The sequence below is a fragment of the Phyllostomus hastatus genome, unplaced genomic scaffold (genome assembly GCF_019186645.2).
Source record: "Phyllostomus hastatus isolate PE091 unplaced genomic scaffold, TTU_PhHast_1.1 phas_contig_113, whole genome shotgun sequence".
Taxonomy (NCBI): Eukaryota; Metazoa; Chordata; class Mammalia; order Chiroptera; family Phyllostomidae; genus Phyllostomus; species Phyllostomus hastatus.
In genome coordinates this window covers 3016638-3031395 of record NW_025333530.1, presented here as the reverse complement: position 1 = coordinate 3031395, position 14758 = coordinate 3016638, and the positions used below count along the sequence as shown (strand labels likewise).

The window sequence follows — 14758 nt, the reverse complement described above, 5'->3', positions numbered from 1 at the left end:
GAAACAGAGAAAATGATTCTTCACTCTTGGAAAGAACTGTCAAGTTTTTCTTCCAAATACAATAAATAGGTTGTTAAAGGGGACATATGCCCTTGCCTCCTAATTTCAGCCAAAGCCTCACAGCTAAAGATGATGGGGGAGGTATTCTCTCACTTTCTAAGAGGAGATGTTAGACTTGCCCATACAGGACCTACACAAAGGTGGAAGAAAGGTATCTATCACTCACCCCCAGTCTGTGTAGGAGGAGACAAGGAGTGTCAAAAAGATTCACTTAAAGAATCTGTAAGAGTGAAGAAGGCTTTGTTTTTTTTTTGTCCTCTTTCTCCCCTTCCAGCCAAGTGATAGAAGTTTTCAAGGAAAAGGCTCAGAGGTTAGGACTTCCAAGAGGAAAAATTGGAAGTTGCAAGAAGGGAAACTGGCATCTCACTCCCTGGCTAGAGGCTTACTTAGCTGTGGAAATACCTAGGTCCATCCTGGAACGGCTGTAGATTTGGAGCACGGTGAGAGTTTTTGGAAGGTGCTAAAACAGATCCCCATGAGTCTGAGGGCACACCTGAACCAGAGCACCCCGTGCTCCACCACCGCCGCTACAGGCTGTGTTAGAAACAGTAAGACCCAGGACTAGCACAACGACAAGGAGGACCATTGTGAGGCCACCCGAAGGATCAAGAAGCAGCTGCAGAAGGCCAAGCAGGTCCACTGACCTCGCACTGCCTGCTGCTGCTGCGTGCTGCTGGAGAACCTGGTAAAAGCACCGGGTGAAGCAAGTGAGGATCCCACGTGTTAACAGGTTTAATGGAGAGGGTGGCGAAAAGGACAAGAGGACCTGCAGGCTGCTAGGAGCAACAACGATGAAGAATATTATGCTTTGATGATGACTCCCATTTCTCTTCTTCCCGGCTGTGTCCCTTCACACTTTGCATGCTGGAATTGCTGTCTCAGGAACTTCTGACAAGAACACTATTCTGTTGTGGGAGGAGGAGAGATGGGCCCTACCACCTAACCTCTAAAGCACAGGTGGCAAACCCAAGGCCCGCGGGCAGAATCCGGCCCTCCACCTTGTTTATCCAGCCTGGCACCTTGTTTCTGCCTGGCTGCAGCACTGAGCTCTCGCTTAATTGTTAAGGAGTAGTTATATTCATACAGCCCTAAAATTACATTTGGCCTTTGAAGGCAACCGCGAGACTGATGTGGCCCCCGGTGAAAATGAGTTTGATAACCCTGCTCTAAAGATAACTGAAAACACACACACACACACACACACACACACACACACACACACACACACACCAACAACAACAAAAAAAACTCCTAAAAAAACAAGCAAAAAGTAGAATAAAACACGTCATTGCTCAAATTATAGTATAACATTCAAAATAGGCACCGATGTAGCAAGTGACTGTCAGTTTAATGTCCTGAAAGTTGGCACAGAAATAACGACAAGTCCTCACTGAACAACCGACTGTGTTCCAGATGCTGTGCTAGCCCCCGACCCCTGCAATAGCTGCCTGCACTCCTCTCTGTGATTCTGGTCTGAAGTAAATGCAAATATTAGCATACATGATAAATAAAACTTCTTTACATGTCCCAGCAAAATTTAAGAAAAAAAGGTAACTGCTCCCTGTCCAGAAGACAGGAAGCTGGCTGAAACTGCCTGCCCTCTGGCAGCAGGTCATGAAAGCAGCCTTCGTTGAAAGACGAAAACTGTGTGAGTCCCCTCAGGCCAGGTGGCTGCCAGGGAAGAGCCAACCCTGGCCCTGGGGCTGCTGACCAGAGTGAGGGGTCCTCCACAGAAAGTGGCTGTGGTGTATTGTTGGGTGCCATTGAGGAGTTGAGGTGGGGCACAAGGGTCAAAGTTGAGCCAGAGAAATAATCCATATTGGAAAGAATAGTGCAAAGTTGCCACAGGTTGCTCTATTTTTGCAGGACCTACAAATGTGCCCCACATTTTCTCTTTTTAAACTCTATTTATTTTTATTTTATTGATTTTTAGAGAGAAAGAGGAAGGGGGGAGAGAGAGAGAGAGAAACATCAATTTGTTGTTGCACTTATTGATGCATTCATGTGCCCTGACTGGGAACTGAACTCACAACCTTAGCATATCGGGACAACGCTCTAACGAACTGAACTACCTGGCCAGGGCGGAGAGGGCCCACTTTTCAATGCCTGTAATAACAAGTTGCCAGTAACCAGAATATGACAGCCCTAGCCACTTAGATCTCAGCTCCATTTTCTCTAATCCCCCCGTCCGTGACACTGTCCCGGGGAAGAGCCTGAAGCATCAGAACTTGGGGTGGCAGGGGAAAGGAGCAAAAAAGTCAGAAGCGTAGTCAGAGCAGACTCTGAATGCTTCCCCCTTCCCTGTGGTGGGTCTCAAACCCTCAGTCAGATCTGAAGTAACTAGGAAGGGAACAATATGCAATTGGAAGACAGATTTAAATTTGATTGAGGTGGACCAGACATTTTCATTCCCAAATAAATCAAAGAGCTATATGAGACCTGCCTTATCATAAAGAGACAGGGAGGAGAGATCTAAGTAAGCAGATTGATGGCAGCAGTGGGAGAAAGCTTTTTCTTTACCCCTTCAAGTTCAGTTTGCTTAATAAACTGGTTACAGAAAAAGTGAAAGGTGAGAATTTATAGAAAATAGTGTGTGGAAGTGGGATGTGGTTGTGCTGGTGTAAGCGTGAGCAGCTAGAGAATGTGATTTTCTTGTTTATTGGGCAAAACCATTGTTTTTATTAGCAGCTGTGTTAATATGAGTAGTTTTTATTTAGCAGTGCTCCCCTCTTACAGCAGAGTCTACCGGTTGCTAGTTACCAATGTGGCTTCTTTTCTTCTTTCTTAATTTAAAAAACTACCAACATTAGACCAGATCATACTTAATCTCATGTAATAAGTCTTGGCCATAGGATTAAGTTCCTGATATTGAGATTTATTGGAACTGATTGAGAGGAAATTCCAGAAAGCTTTTAAAAATAGAGTAAATTTTTCTCTTTCCTCTTTCCTTCTGCTTGCATTGTAGACATGATGGCTGGAGCTCTGGCAGCCATCATGGTCCAGGAGAGAAATGTTAAGGAAAGCCAGAGAAACATGGAAGGAACCAGTGTCCTTGATGACTCCATGGAGCTATCACACTGGCCCTCCCTCTCTGTAAAGCCACTTCTTTTGTGAAAAGAAATAAATGCACACCTTTTATTTATTTTTTAAAATATTTTATTTATTTTAAGAAAGAGGGGAAGGGAAAGAGAGAGGGAGAGAAACATCATCTCTTGCACACTCCCAACCAGGGAATTGAACCAGCGACCTTTTGGTTTGTGGGATGACACCCAATCCACTGAGCCACACCAGTCAGGGCTAAACATACACTTTTAAAAAAAGACTTTTTGATTTCTATTCTCTGTTATTATTATCTGTGCACATTCCCCACATCCTTACCGGCACTTGTTCGTTTTTTGATAATAGCTATTGGTCGGTGTGAGGTGATATCTTATTGTCATTTTAATTTGCAATTCTCTGATTAGTGACTTTGAGTATCTTTTCCTTTATCTGTTGGCCATCTGTATGTCCTCTTTGGAAAAGTGTTTATTCAGGTCCTTTGCCATTTTTAATTGTTTGGTTTTTTGGTGTTAAGTTTTATAAGTTCATTATAAATTTCAGATATTAACCCCTAATCAGATGTAGTACTGGTGAGGACATAGAGAAAGGGGAACATTTTTGTACTGTTGGTAGGAATGCAGATTGGTGTGGCCACTGTGGAAAGCAGTATGGAGATACCTCAAAAAATTAAGAATGGAACTGACTATGACCCAGCAATTCCACTGCTGGGAATTTATCTGAAGAAATCCGAAACACTAATTTGAAAGAACATAAGCACTGCTATGTTCATTGCAGAGCTATTTACAATCACTGAGATATGGAAGCAGCCTAAGTGTCCATCAGTAGATGAGTGGATAAAACAACTATGGGACATTTATATACAATGTGATACTACATGGTTGTATAAAAGAAAATTTTACCCTTTGTAACAGTATGGATGAACCTGGAGAACATTATGCTAAATGAAATAAGCCAGTAAGAGACAGATAAATAACCATATGATTTCTTTCATCTGTATATTCTAATGAACAAACTAAACTAACAAAATAGACACACACTCATAGAGAACAGGCCGACAGCTCCGGTGGAGGGCGGGGCATGGTTAAGGGATAGAGGGATTGAGCAAAAAGGAAAAAGGACTCATGGACAACAGTGTGGTGATTGTAGTTGGAGGGTGGGTATAAGGGGGATAAATGGTAATGGAAAAAAATACAATAAAAATAAATAAATTAAAAAATAAATGCACATTCTAAGTGATAAATTTCCCAAGGCATTACATCATATCATTACTCAGCAACACTGGACTTTACCTCCTAAGTATATCTTGAGTTTCCCTCCTTCCTGGTACCCCTGCCCCCACAGTCTCACTTCAGAGCCTCATCATTTCTCACTCAAGTTCCTGCCACACCTTCTTAAATGGGCTTACTGCCTCCAGTCTCGGTCTCATTTCTATTGAATGAGTTTGCTAGGACTGCCACAGCAAAATACCACAGACTGGGTGGTTTAAACAACAGAATTTTATTTTCTCACAGTTCTAGAGACAGGAAGTCTAAGATCAAAGTGTCAGCTGGGTTGGTTCATCCTGAGGCCCCTCTCCTTGGCTAGCAGGTGGCCGCTTTCTTGTGGTGTCCTCATTTGGCCTTTACCTTGTGTACATGCACCCTGCATGGCTCTCTTCTTATAAAGACACCCATCTTAGTGGGTTAGGATTCCACTTCTATGACCTCATTTAACATCAACTGACCTTTCCAAAGGCCTTGTCTCCAAATATAGTCACACTGGGGGTTAGGATTTCAATACAGGAATTTTGGAAATTGCAGTTCAGTTCATAACATCCTCTACTTCGATCTCTAGATGTCTATTAAACTGATATATGTAAAAAGCAAATTTTGGGAAATGGACATCCTTGGTGAGAGTATAAACTGGTACATTTCCAAAGGACACTCAAAAATATAAATGTACATATTCATTGACCTGGTAATTCTGCTTGTAAATATCCTAAGAAAATAATTGTACAAGTGTTCAACTGTGGCCATTAAGTGTTTAAAGTAGTGCAAAAGTGGAACCTGCACATATGTATGTGTGAGCTATGGTTAAATTATGGTATATTTATCTTACGGTGTGCTATGCTGCTTTTAAAAATGATAATTCAGAGCTATGTCTGTTGACATAGATTAATGTTCATGACATATTGTTATAGAAAAAGGCAGTTTATCATCATTTATGACTTGGCATCAATGCTACCTCTCAGGCAGTCCTGTCTTTGATCGCCTCCCACCCACTACATCTCCCCTGAGTGTGGGTGCCGTTTCCCTTCCCATTATTCCTTCAGCCGGTGCTTACTGAGTGCCAACTATGTGTGCTGGCCAAATCTCCATTCTTGCACTTTTATATTTTAATGATTCATCTATGTGTCTGCTTTCCCACTAGAATGGGAATTCCTTGAAGGAGGAGATGGTTTTATTTGTCTTTGTTTCCAAAGATATTTTGGTACTTGATAAATGTTGACTAAATGAACGAGAGGAAAAGAAATGAAAGTAACAGAAAGTGTGAATAATACCAATATAAAGCAAGAACATACAGTTATAGAGAGGTTTGCAGTGACAGTGTTACAGGGTGCAGCCAAGAGGGGGACTCCAAATGGGCATTTGAAATGGGGTCCAGAACTCAAGGTGTCCAGGAAATTTTAAGATGTCTCCACCCCTTCTCCCACCGGTGTGAGTTGGGGGAGGGGGCACACAGAGCAAGAACATGCAGGGCAGCTTTGCAGCTAATCCATAGCATAGTCATTTAACATACCTATAGCCTTTGGCTGGTCACTTAGATATGCTAAATAGCTATGGCCATGCTCTGGGCCAGGGGGATGGAAAGGGACTCTTCCACCCAAGATGAGACTGGGGGGCAGGTCCCCTGAGTTACAGTGCCTGCGTGGGAGCTTGGAGAAGATTGTCTCCATGACATGGGGCCACACCTGCCCAGACCCAGGATGGTGACCAGAAAAGCTGGAAAGGACAGCAGATTGAGGGCAAGTATGGCCGAGTGTGGGAGGAGTCAGAAATGGGGCTGCAGAGGAAGATTGGCGCGGGGATTTAAATCCAGACACGGCAGCTATTGGAGGGAGAAGCATGTGGTTTTGGCTGAGTGGGGACTCCCTTGGCCCTGGAGAGAGGACCACGTGCCTTTGCCAGAGTGGGGACCCCCACAGCTTTAGAAGGGGGAACCACCACCCGGCTTTAGAGGAGATCCTGGCGACTCAGCTGAGGGTGCCAGGAATTGAGGGAGGTCTACCAGCCTAGCACGGATTATTGGGAAGAACCAAGGGCTGCCTGAGCCATGGACTTCTATTTCCTTTTCTGAGATACGGTACTCTGGACTGGGCAAAGAGGGAAGGAAGGACTGTGTTTGTTTGTGGGTGTTTTAAGGGACTTTAGGATTTTTGATGAAGACATCAGGTTACTACTTTAAGTTTGTATAGCATTAAATAAACATTTCCTTTCCTTTTCATGAATCTCTGGCATTGAGAGACATCTTTCCTATAGACGGCGGACATAACAGACCTGGGAGTTTCTTTCAGTAATAGTATATCGTCCCAGGCGCCCCTTGTTGTTCTGTAACAACAGCAATGGATATTGTATATAATGAGAACCCTGCTGAATCACTTGAATATTTGTAGCCCAGAAGAAACGTTTGTGGCTTCTTATAAGTGGATCTCATATATTCTCCACTGTTCCCAACACAAGTACATGATGTGTTTGACATGCAATTTAAGTGTATGTGTATGTATATAGATATATATACGTATACACACACCTAACTTCTGTTTATTGAGCTTTATTTTCTACACACTGGGCCCTTACCAATCACTTCTTCCTCTATTGCCAAATTACTTGTCCAAGGAAAAGAGTATTAGAATATAATATCCTTAACATTTGCAGTCTTTCTGGAATTGTTGAAAACTGTATATATTTATTCCATGGCAACTATGGCATCAGGATTTGTCATGACAGGATATGTCATGTGAGAATTTTTCTGTTGTCCTAAGATTTCAAAGTTAGGAATAAAAAGGTCCACAAACACCATTAACCTAAATCCAGAGAATTGCCAAAAATGGACAATGGCCATTTATTCATAGAGCTTACTGAAAACATTCTAGTTCAGAGAATTGGCTTAGTGTTACCTCTCTGTTCCCCCAACTGCCTTTCCCTGTCTCCTGCTTCTCTGCTTCCTAGACAGAAAGTATTTGGGGAGGCTGCCTTTGGGCAGTGGGATGTGGTGTACCTGATGCGATGGTATTTTTCTCCCCTCAAGACCTGCTGGTATAGAGAGGTGATGGGGCATGGTTGTCATTCATCCCTGCAGCGAAGAGGGAAGGGTCCCTTGTAAAGATGGGGCAGAGGGGTTAGGAAGAAAGGGAGACTGGCATGTTATCCCCTAGTTGAGTTTTTGCCTAAATAGTGGGCTTGTTAATTTGCCTGTGTTACCACAGCCAGGGACAAAGAGAATCAAGAGGGGCACCGCCTTGTAGAGGGAACTGCCAAACAGAGATGGGTCGTCTATGTGGAGGCAGGGACGATGATTTCTGCATGGGCTGATGGCGTCCAAGATGAGGGGGCATTGCCCAAATCACAGCTGGGGCCCAGAGTTGTTGCTGGGGAGAGGAGTGCTCATTAGAAGGGCGGGTTGCAATGATGTCCAGCCCACAGGGAGCCCACAGTCTATGCCCTAGAGAAGGAGCCCTGGATGCAGAGAACTGAGACCCCACTCAGTCGAGGATGGAGATGTCTGTTTCTCTCTCTTCCCCTTGCCCTCCCTGACTGGAAAGAGGGATGGAAGGAGGTGTGGGAGAGGCAGGCATGCCCCATCCTCCACCACAAGCTGCTAGAACCATACGGCGAGCCTGAATTAGGACTGGGGAGGGACGGAGCTAGGAGAAAAGCTTTGAATCATAGATGAAATTGAAGTTTAAAAATAAACAGAACTGATTCCTAGATATTTTTCTAATGTCTCAAGAAAGAAATTTTTGAAAACCAAAAGTGACTAAAATGTTATGGAACCTAGTCAATGGAAAGATGGGTATGGTGTGGTATCATCATGTGGCAATTTTGGGGGAAAATAGGTCTCTTTTTTTTTATATCCCAACAATTGAGACTCCTCAATAAACTTGTTGCAGCATGTGACATTCGTCTCCATGGGAAGCCACCCTGATTCTCAGGGAAAAGCTACTCTTTTCCCTAGCTGATCTTAAGAACAATTGCTACTGGGTGACAAGCTCTGCTTTCCATAGGACAGTCTTAAAAAGGTGCTCATTAGCAGTTGATAGTTAATGTGAGTGCTTTCTAATGTACCTTTGTTTAGAGCTATTTTTATGTAATGAGCCCTGGAAAGCTGTGATGAAGCCACACACCCCTGTTGTTCTCACGCTTCCTGTAGCAGAGAAATAGCACAGGGCCTCAGCGTCTGCACACTCATCAGCAGACGTGGGACCAACAGGGCTGCATTTGGGTCACAGCCAGTAGAGGCTGCCTGTCTTCTTTAGCCACCATATGGAAAGGAATCAGCAGTTTCAAAAATGATGAATTTTTGAGAACTGAAGTTAGGTAGATGGAAGCAGGGCGGGGTGGGGGGTGGTCCCACAATCAAGTATGTGATTTGATGCTTTCCCTTCTCCCTCTCTTCTCATAGCTTGTCTAGATTCCATCTCTTCTTCTTCTTCTCTTAAGTCCTCACCCAAAGATATATTTATTGATTTTAAAGAGAAAGGGAGGGAAGGAGGTGGGGGGAGAGAGAGAGAGAGATCAATTGGCTGCCTCCTGTTCATGCCCGATTGGGGATCGAATCCACAACCGAGGCATGTGCCCGGACTGGGGATTGAACTTGCAACCTTTTGGTGGACGGGATGATGCTCCAACCAACTGAGCCACCTGGTCAAGACCCATCTTTTCTTTATTAGGCCAGCTCTTCTTATTTACTCAATCTGTTATCCCTCAACTAAAAACAATATTCTTTTTTCTTGCTTAAAGGAATCATAGGTGTAACAGGAGCTTATTAAGGCAGAAATATACAGGGTGCTCACTGAGAAAGGTTTTTTTAAATTTTCAGGGTGGAGCATTCAAGTACTGGTCACTTGAAACAGATCTTGGTCCAGGGAGTGTCACTTAGCTGCTGCAACTTACTTAGGGAAACTTAAGTCAACTAGACCATGTTGAGAGCCTTCAGTTCTACATGGAGGGAGTTGGCTACCTCGTCTTAGGGGGCAGATCTGAAAAGGCCCTACTGAATGTTGGGTGGCTGAAGAAAATGCCTCAGTCCTGAGGAGAAAAGATGGACAGTGACTGTGGGGACTGCAGTTAGGGCCACACTGACCCTGTCACAATGCATACTCTTCCTGGGCTCAGCTTGTCCCTAGGCCAGACTGTGAGGGTCACCCCTGAAGCCATGCATGAAACTAGCCCCACTGTTGGGGAGAGCCCACGGGACTCTTGGGCTGAACTGAGAAAGGCACAAGGAGAAAGCAGCTTTATTCTTTCACACAACTGCCTTTGAACAAGATTCAGAGCAGCTTGCTTCTCTACTTCTGGATGATATCTTGGGTAAATTCTGTAGCTTTATCAAGTCATTCTTATGTATTAATGAATAATTCCATTTTGCTGGTATTGAAAGCACAAGCCAGTCTAATATATAACTTCCAGCCTCTCATCCAGTTCACAGTTTCTTCCTTTTTCCAGCTAAGCCCTCCCAGACTGGGACACTGCTGGAGAAAGAGGTCCTGTTGATGCTTTAGTTCGGTCCTTCCCCAGGCTCAATTCACTGAGTTGCCTCTGGCTCCAGCACAGTTGGAGCAGGAAAGAGAAGACAAGTAAGGAGCAAAGCAAAGCAAAACAAAACAACTCGTGTGATTCGGTATCAGGTCCCTCTGGGGGTGTCAGATGTGCCGAAGCTGATCTTTTACTGCGATTCCCAAAAGATGGTTCTGAGGGCTCTTTAGAGAATCTCGTCCCTGGGGGCTGTCTTCCCCGTAGTTCTCCCCTCTGACTGTCTGCAGTCTGTCCCCCCCACACACTTCATTTGGGGGTTTACTCAGCCCCTCAGGGTGGTCCTCTTGGCTGGGATTTTTCTTTAGAATTAGCAAAATCCACCTCTCTTCCAGAGGGTCTGTATCTTGGGAGATACTGATGACTGTGGAAGCACAAGCCATTTCTGAAGCAGCCCTGGTTCTTTTTTTCTTCATCACTAAAGGCTGGTCTGGTGAGCTTCGCACTTTTAGAATAACTCGTGCCCCTGCCTCCTCCTCCACACTCCAGGAGAAATGTGCTTCCCTACGTCCGCAATAAATCTGCACCATACAATCACTACTTCTACTACTATGGGTCCCTCTTGCGTGGGGGGTAATTTCTACTGGACTGGGTTTTAGAGATTGGCCTGAGTTGTGCAAACATTGGTACTTCCCTTTGGAACATGCAGGTACTTAATATCCTTCCTTCTTAGCTTTGTAATATGAACCTCATCTGAGAACACAGGAAATGTTCCATTTTAACGTCATTTTACACTAAGATGCCTCGGCAGGAAGCAACAGCAGTTCTTGCCCACCCTCCTCACACTTCCCTCTGTCCACCACCAGAGTGTACGTCTACTCTTTTGTGGCACCAAACAATAGGAAGATGAGCCCAGTAATTGGCCTTCGGGTCACACTAGATCTTGCTCATGTGCCACTATCCCACAGGGTCCCTTGTGGTCCACCACTCTGTGCTCAGGGCTGTGAGTCTTTGTGAGGACATGAACCTCATGGGCCTGAGGTGCAGTGGTTTCCTGGGAGGTGCCCCTGCCTCTGTGGGGGCTGGCGGTGGCGGAGAGGGGGAAGGGAGTGGGGGGGATGGGTGCCGCACCCCTCTCCGCATCCCTGGGGAATTGTGCCTCTTCTGGCTGCTGCTCTCCTCTCCCAGCAGTTTGGGCTGTAAGGAAACAAAATGGAATATAGACTAGTTTTTGTTTTTGGGTTTTTGAGAAGAACAATAGAAGCATTTTTAGACAGACACAAACATTAATTAGTATCTCAATAAATTGTTCTGCCTCGCTTAGGTGAGAATATGTTTTAATTGGTACTAGGAAGGAAAGTGCCTGGAGTTGGCTATAAGAGGATAATGAGGGGGCCTCACTTAGCTTCAGAAGGGGGGTAGGGCGTCAGAGAGTGCTGCTGTGAGGAAGTTACATTAAAGCCGAGATCTCAGGCTCTGGGGGAGCAAGGAGTGTCTCAGGCAAATGGATTCTATTCGTTTCCTTGGCTGCTGTAACAAATTATCACAAACCGTGGACATGCTTTCTCTCATGGTTCTGGAGGCCCAAGTCTGAAATCAGGGTGCTGGCTGGCAGGGCCACACCCCCTCCAAGGTGCTCTGGGAGAACCCTGCCTTTTTCGTGTCCAGCTTCTGTTGGCTGTATCACGCCAGTCTCTGCCTCTGTCTTCATATCATCTTCTCTTCTCCCTTCTTTGTCTCTTATAAGGAGGTTGTCACTGGGGTTAGGGCTTACTCACGTAATCCAGGATGATCTCATCTCAAGATCCTGAGCTGAATTACATCTGCAAATGTCCTTTTCCCAGATGAGTTCCTGTCCACTGATTCCAGAGGCTTGGACATATCTTTTGGGGGCCACCATTCAGCCCACTACAAGGCCCAACAGTATGAAGTCCCTGAGCCTGTCTAACCTGAACTCGTAGTGTAGCTCATGTCGGTAGCTCCACTTTAACATGCTGTGTGTTTTTATATTGTTGTCCTCGGTCTGGGAGACATACCTCCGGAGTATGCGTGCACTGAGGGCGAGGACCTTGTCTCTGCTCCTCATGCATCCCGCCCCCACCTCCAGTGCCCAGTCAGCAGTGAACTCACGGCGCTCGAACTCAGGGTCTATTCCAACCATTTGGGGACCAAGTCAGGAGATGACAGTTCCTGAAACTAAATTAATAAGGCATTATAAATGAATTAGATTGCTTATCTGTATAAATATTTTCAGGAGGACATGGTTTTGATAAGTGTTTCTGATAAGATCAGGGAGCTTCTTAGTTGCTAGCCAGGGTCTTAAGGTGGTTCTCCAGAAAAAGTAAGCATCAATTTCAAATGTAACCAGTGAAAGAGAGGCTGTCATCTTGGAAATAATGACATATCTATCCCGAGGGTATGCAATGACAGTCTTTGATGGCTGTTAAGGGACACAGACAAAGCAAGTGCTTGGGATGAATCTGTAATTGCTCATCTATCATCGTCACGGGCACGGGGACACTGTGTCTGGCAGACATGAGCGTTCTGGTCACATTAAAACCTTGCTACCAGTTAGGTCTGGGATAAAACCCAAACACCACCCAAATCCCTTTGCTTCTGGTAGTCTGCTTACCACAGATCTTATGGGGACAAATCAGTTTCCCAGGTAACTTGACAGCTTGAGGTCAGGTGACAGGGGCAGAGGGACTGCTGTGCCCTGCACAGTACTCACGAGTGTGCCAGTCACCAGTGAACTCTGCTCTCTGTCTGCACTGCATGGGCCCTCGTGGCAGTGCCCTGTGAATCTGCAGAGCAGGCGTCAGGTCACAGAATGGGACTGATTCTAAGGCAAACGTATAAAATGATCAGAACGTGCCAGACTTGAGATGAGATTCTATTCGTAATCTCTTGGTTGTCCCTCTGTGAGGAAGGTGTCCCACCTCTGTTTGCCCCCAGGTTTGCTGTTTAGGAGAGAGGCTGGGTAGCAAGGCCGGGGAGGTGGAAAGAGCAGCCCATCGATGGGGCCTTTCTAGCCTTGACAATTGGCTGCTGAGGAAAGCATGGGTTGAGTGGGGAGGAAGGAAAGAGAAGCGATCAAAGAAGGCAGACACAGTATTTTACGTGGAAGGTTGCTTGGAGCGAAGGTTTCTAACGTTCCCTTCCTTTAAAGCACAGGTGGCAAACACAAGGCCCGCAGGCAGAATCCGGCCCTCCACCCTGTTTTATCCCACCCGGCACCTTGTTTGTACCTGGTGGCAGCACTGAGCTCTCGCTCAACTGTTAAGGAGTAGTTATATTTATACAGTCCTAAAATTACATTCGGCCCTTTGCAAGCGACCACGAGGCTGATGTGGCCCCTGGTTAAAATGAGTCTGACGCCCCTGCTGTAAAGGCGGGGATCATCTGCAATAAATCAGACTAGAGGCAGTCATTCTCAGGTGCCAGACTCACAGACAGGCATCTGTGGCAGCAGGATCCCAGGGTTCTCTTAAATTTTCTTTAAGAAGCTTGGATGGCTGAGTTCCATTGGGCCCTAGTAGCAATAAGGAAAATGCTCTTGGATTTATGGTTCCATGTCATCTGCTTAAACAGCCTGGGGAAAATGTGAAAAGCAACAGAATACAATCGGCTCCATCACAGACGCTCTGCTTTCAAGCAGATGCACATCCGATTGCAGACTTTGTTTTTCCCCCAATTAGTCTTCAAATGAGTAACTCACAATTTCCATTTGCATGGTTCATTTTGTTTCATAATGAAGTAAATGATTATTTCTAGGTTCAAAGAAAGTCTTTTCAAGGACACCAGACTGATAGCATTTTAATCTTTTAAAAATGAAAAACTTTTCCTTTTAGTAGTATAAACATTTTGAACTGAGATTCCACGGTGTCTGCTCTCCCCACCCCACCAGCCCCAGTGTGTGGATGGGTGTCACTACCCCTCAGGAAGAAGGGGGCGGGGCCAGGGATTCCCCCTCTGGTCACACACAACCAAAGGGCTGTCAGCCCCCAGGACTGTGAGGTGGTCTGGTGTGAGGAGCTCTGTTCAGAGAGGGAGAAGCTGGGCTGGTTGGATTCCCACTCTCTGCAACTCCAATGGGGAAACATGGGGAAACTGGGCAGTCAGGAGTAGAGTCTGAAGCTGAAGAGGAATATGAGAGACAGAGGCCCATTTGAGAGCCATGCTGGGCCATGAGTAACTGGGCCAAAGTTGCAAATAACAGTCATTCTGTAGAAAAACATGTATACAGGGTAGAGGACAAAAGCCAGTTGCAAGTAGAGAAAGAAGAGTTGAATTATGTTAGGAGCAGGACAGCAGTGTGAAAATTCACAAAGAGCTGGAGGAAACTACACGGTCTTTGATCTGATTATCTTCCATTTTTGGCTTCAAGGGGCCCCCGTGGCCCCAAGTGGAACCTGCTCCTTTGCCTCAGGTCTGATCACTTGTCTTGGCCACCTGGCCAGATTCCCATTTCCCTAGTTCCCTGTTAGAGAGCTCTGCAGGCGAGGTCACCATTTGGGCCCAAATGGTTTTTGTTGTTGTTTATTTTTAATCACAGGTGAAATTTGTTGGCTTGTGTTCCCAGTGAGAACACAGTGTGGCAGGCTTCGGTGGGCATTTCCGATGGGAGCAGGGCTGCTGCCCCACGTCTCCGAGGCTAAGTCCCACCGGGGGCCTCTCGTGTAGGCCTCCCTTCTGGTGGTGAAGAGGCAGCAGCTCCTGGGGCTGTGTGCCTCCTCGGGCAAGAGAAGGGTTTTCTCTTCTCTCTAATTGCTAAACTGAATCTCAGAGTTCACTCCAATTTGCCAGTTTGGGTCCTGATCCAGTAACTGCCTGTGGATGGGCCAGTCTCACCTTTACTTGAGAGGAAATGGAATAACTGCTAAGGAGGAAACTGCAGTGTTCATTCA

At 45.6% G+C, this 14758-nt stretch overlaps 1 pseudogene; it reads left to right on the top strand.

The window, feature by feature from the left end:
- The first annotated feature begins 535 nt into the window (after nt 1–535).
- On the top strand, nt 536–952 carry LOC123817491 (annotated as a pseudogene).
- The last annotated feature ends 13806 nt before the right edge of the window (nt 953–14758 follow it).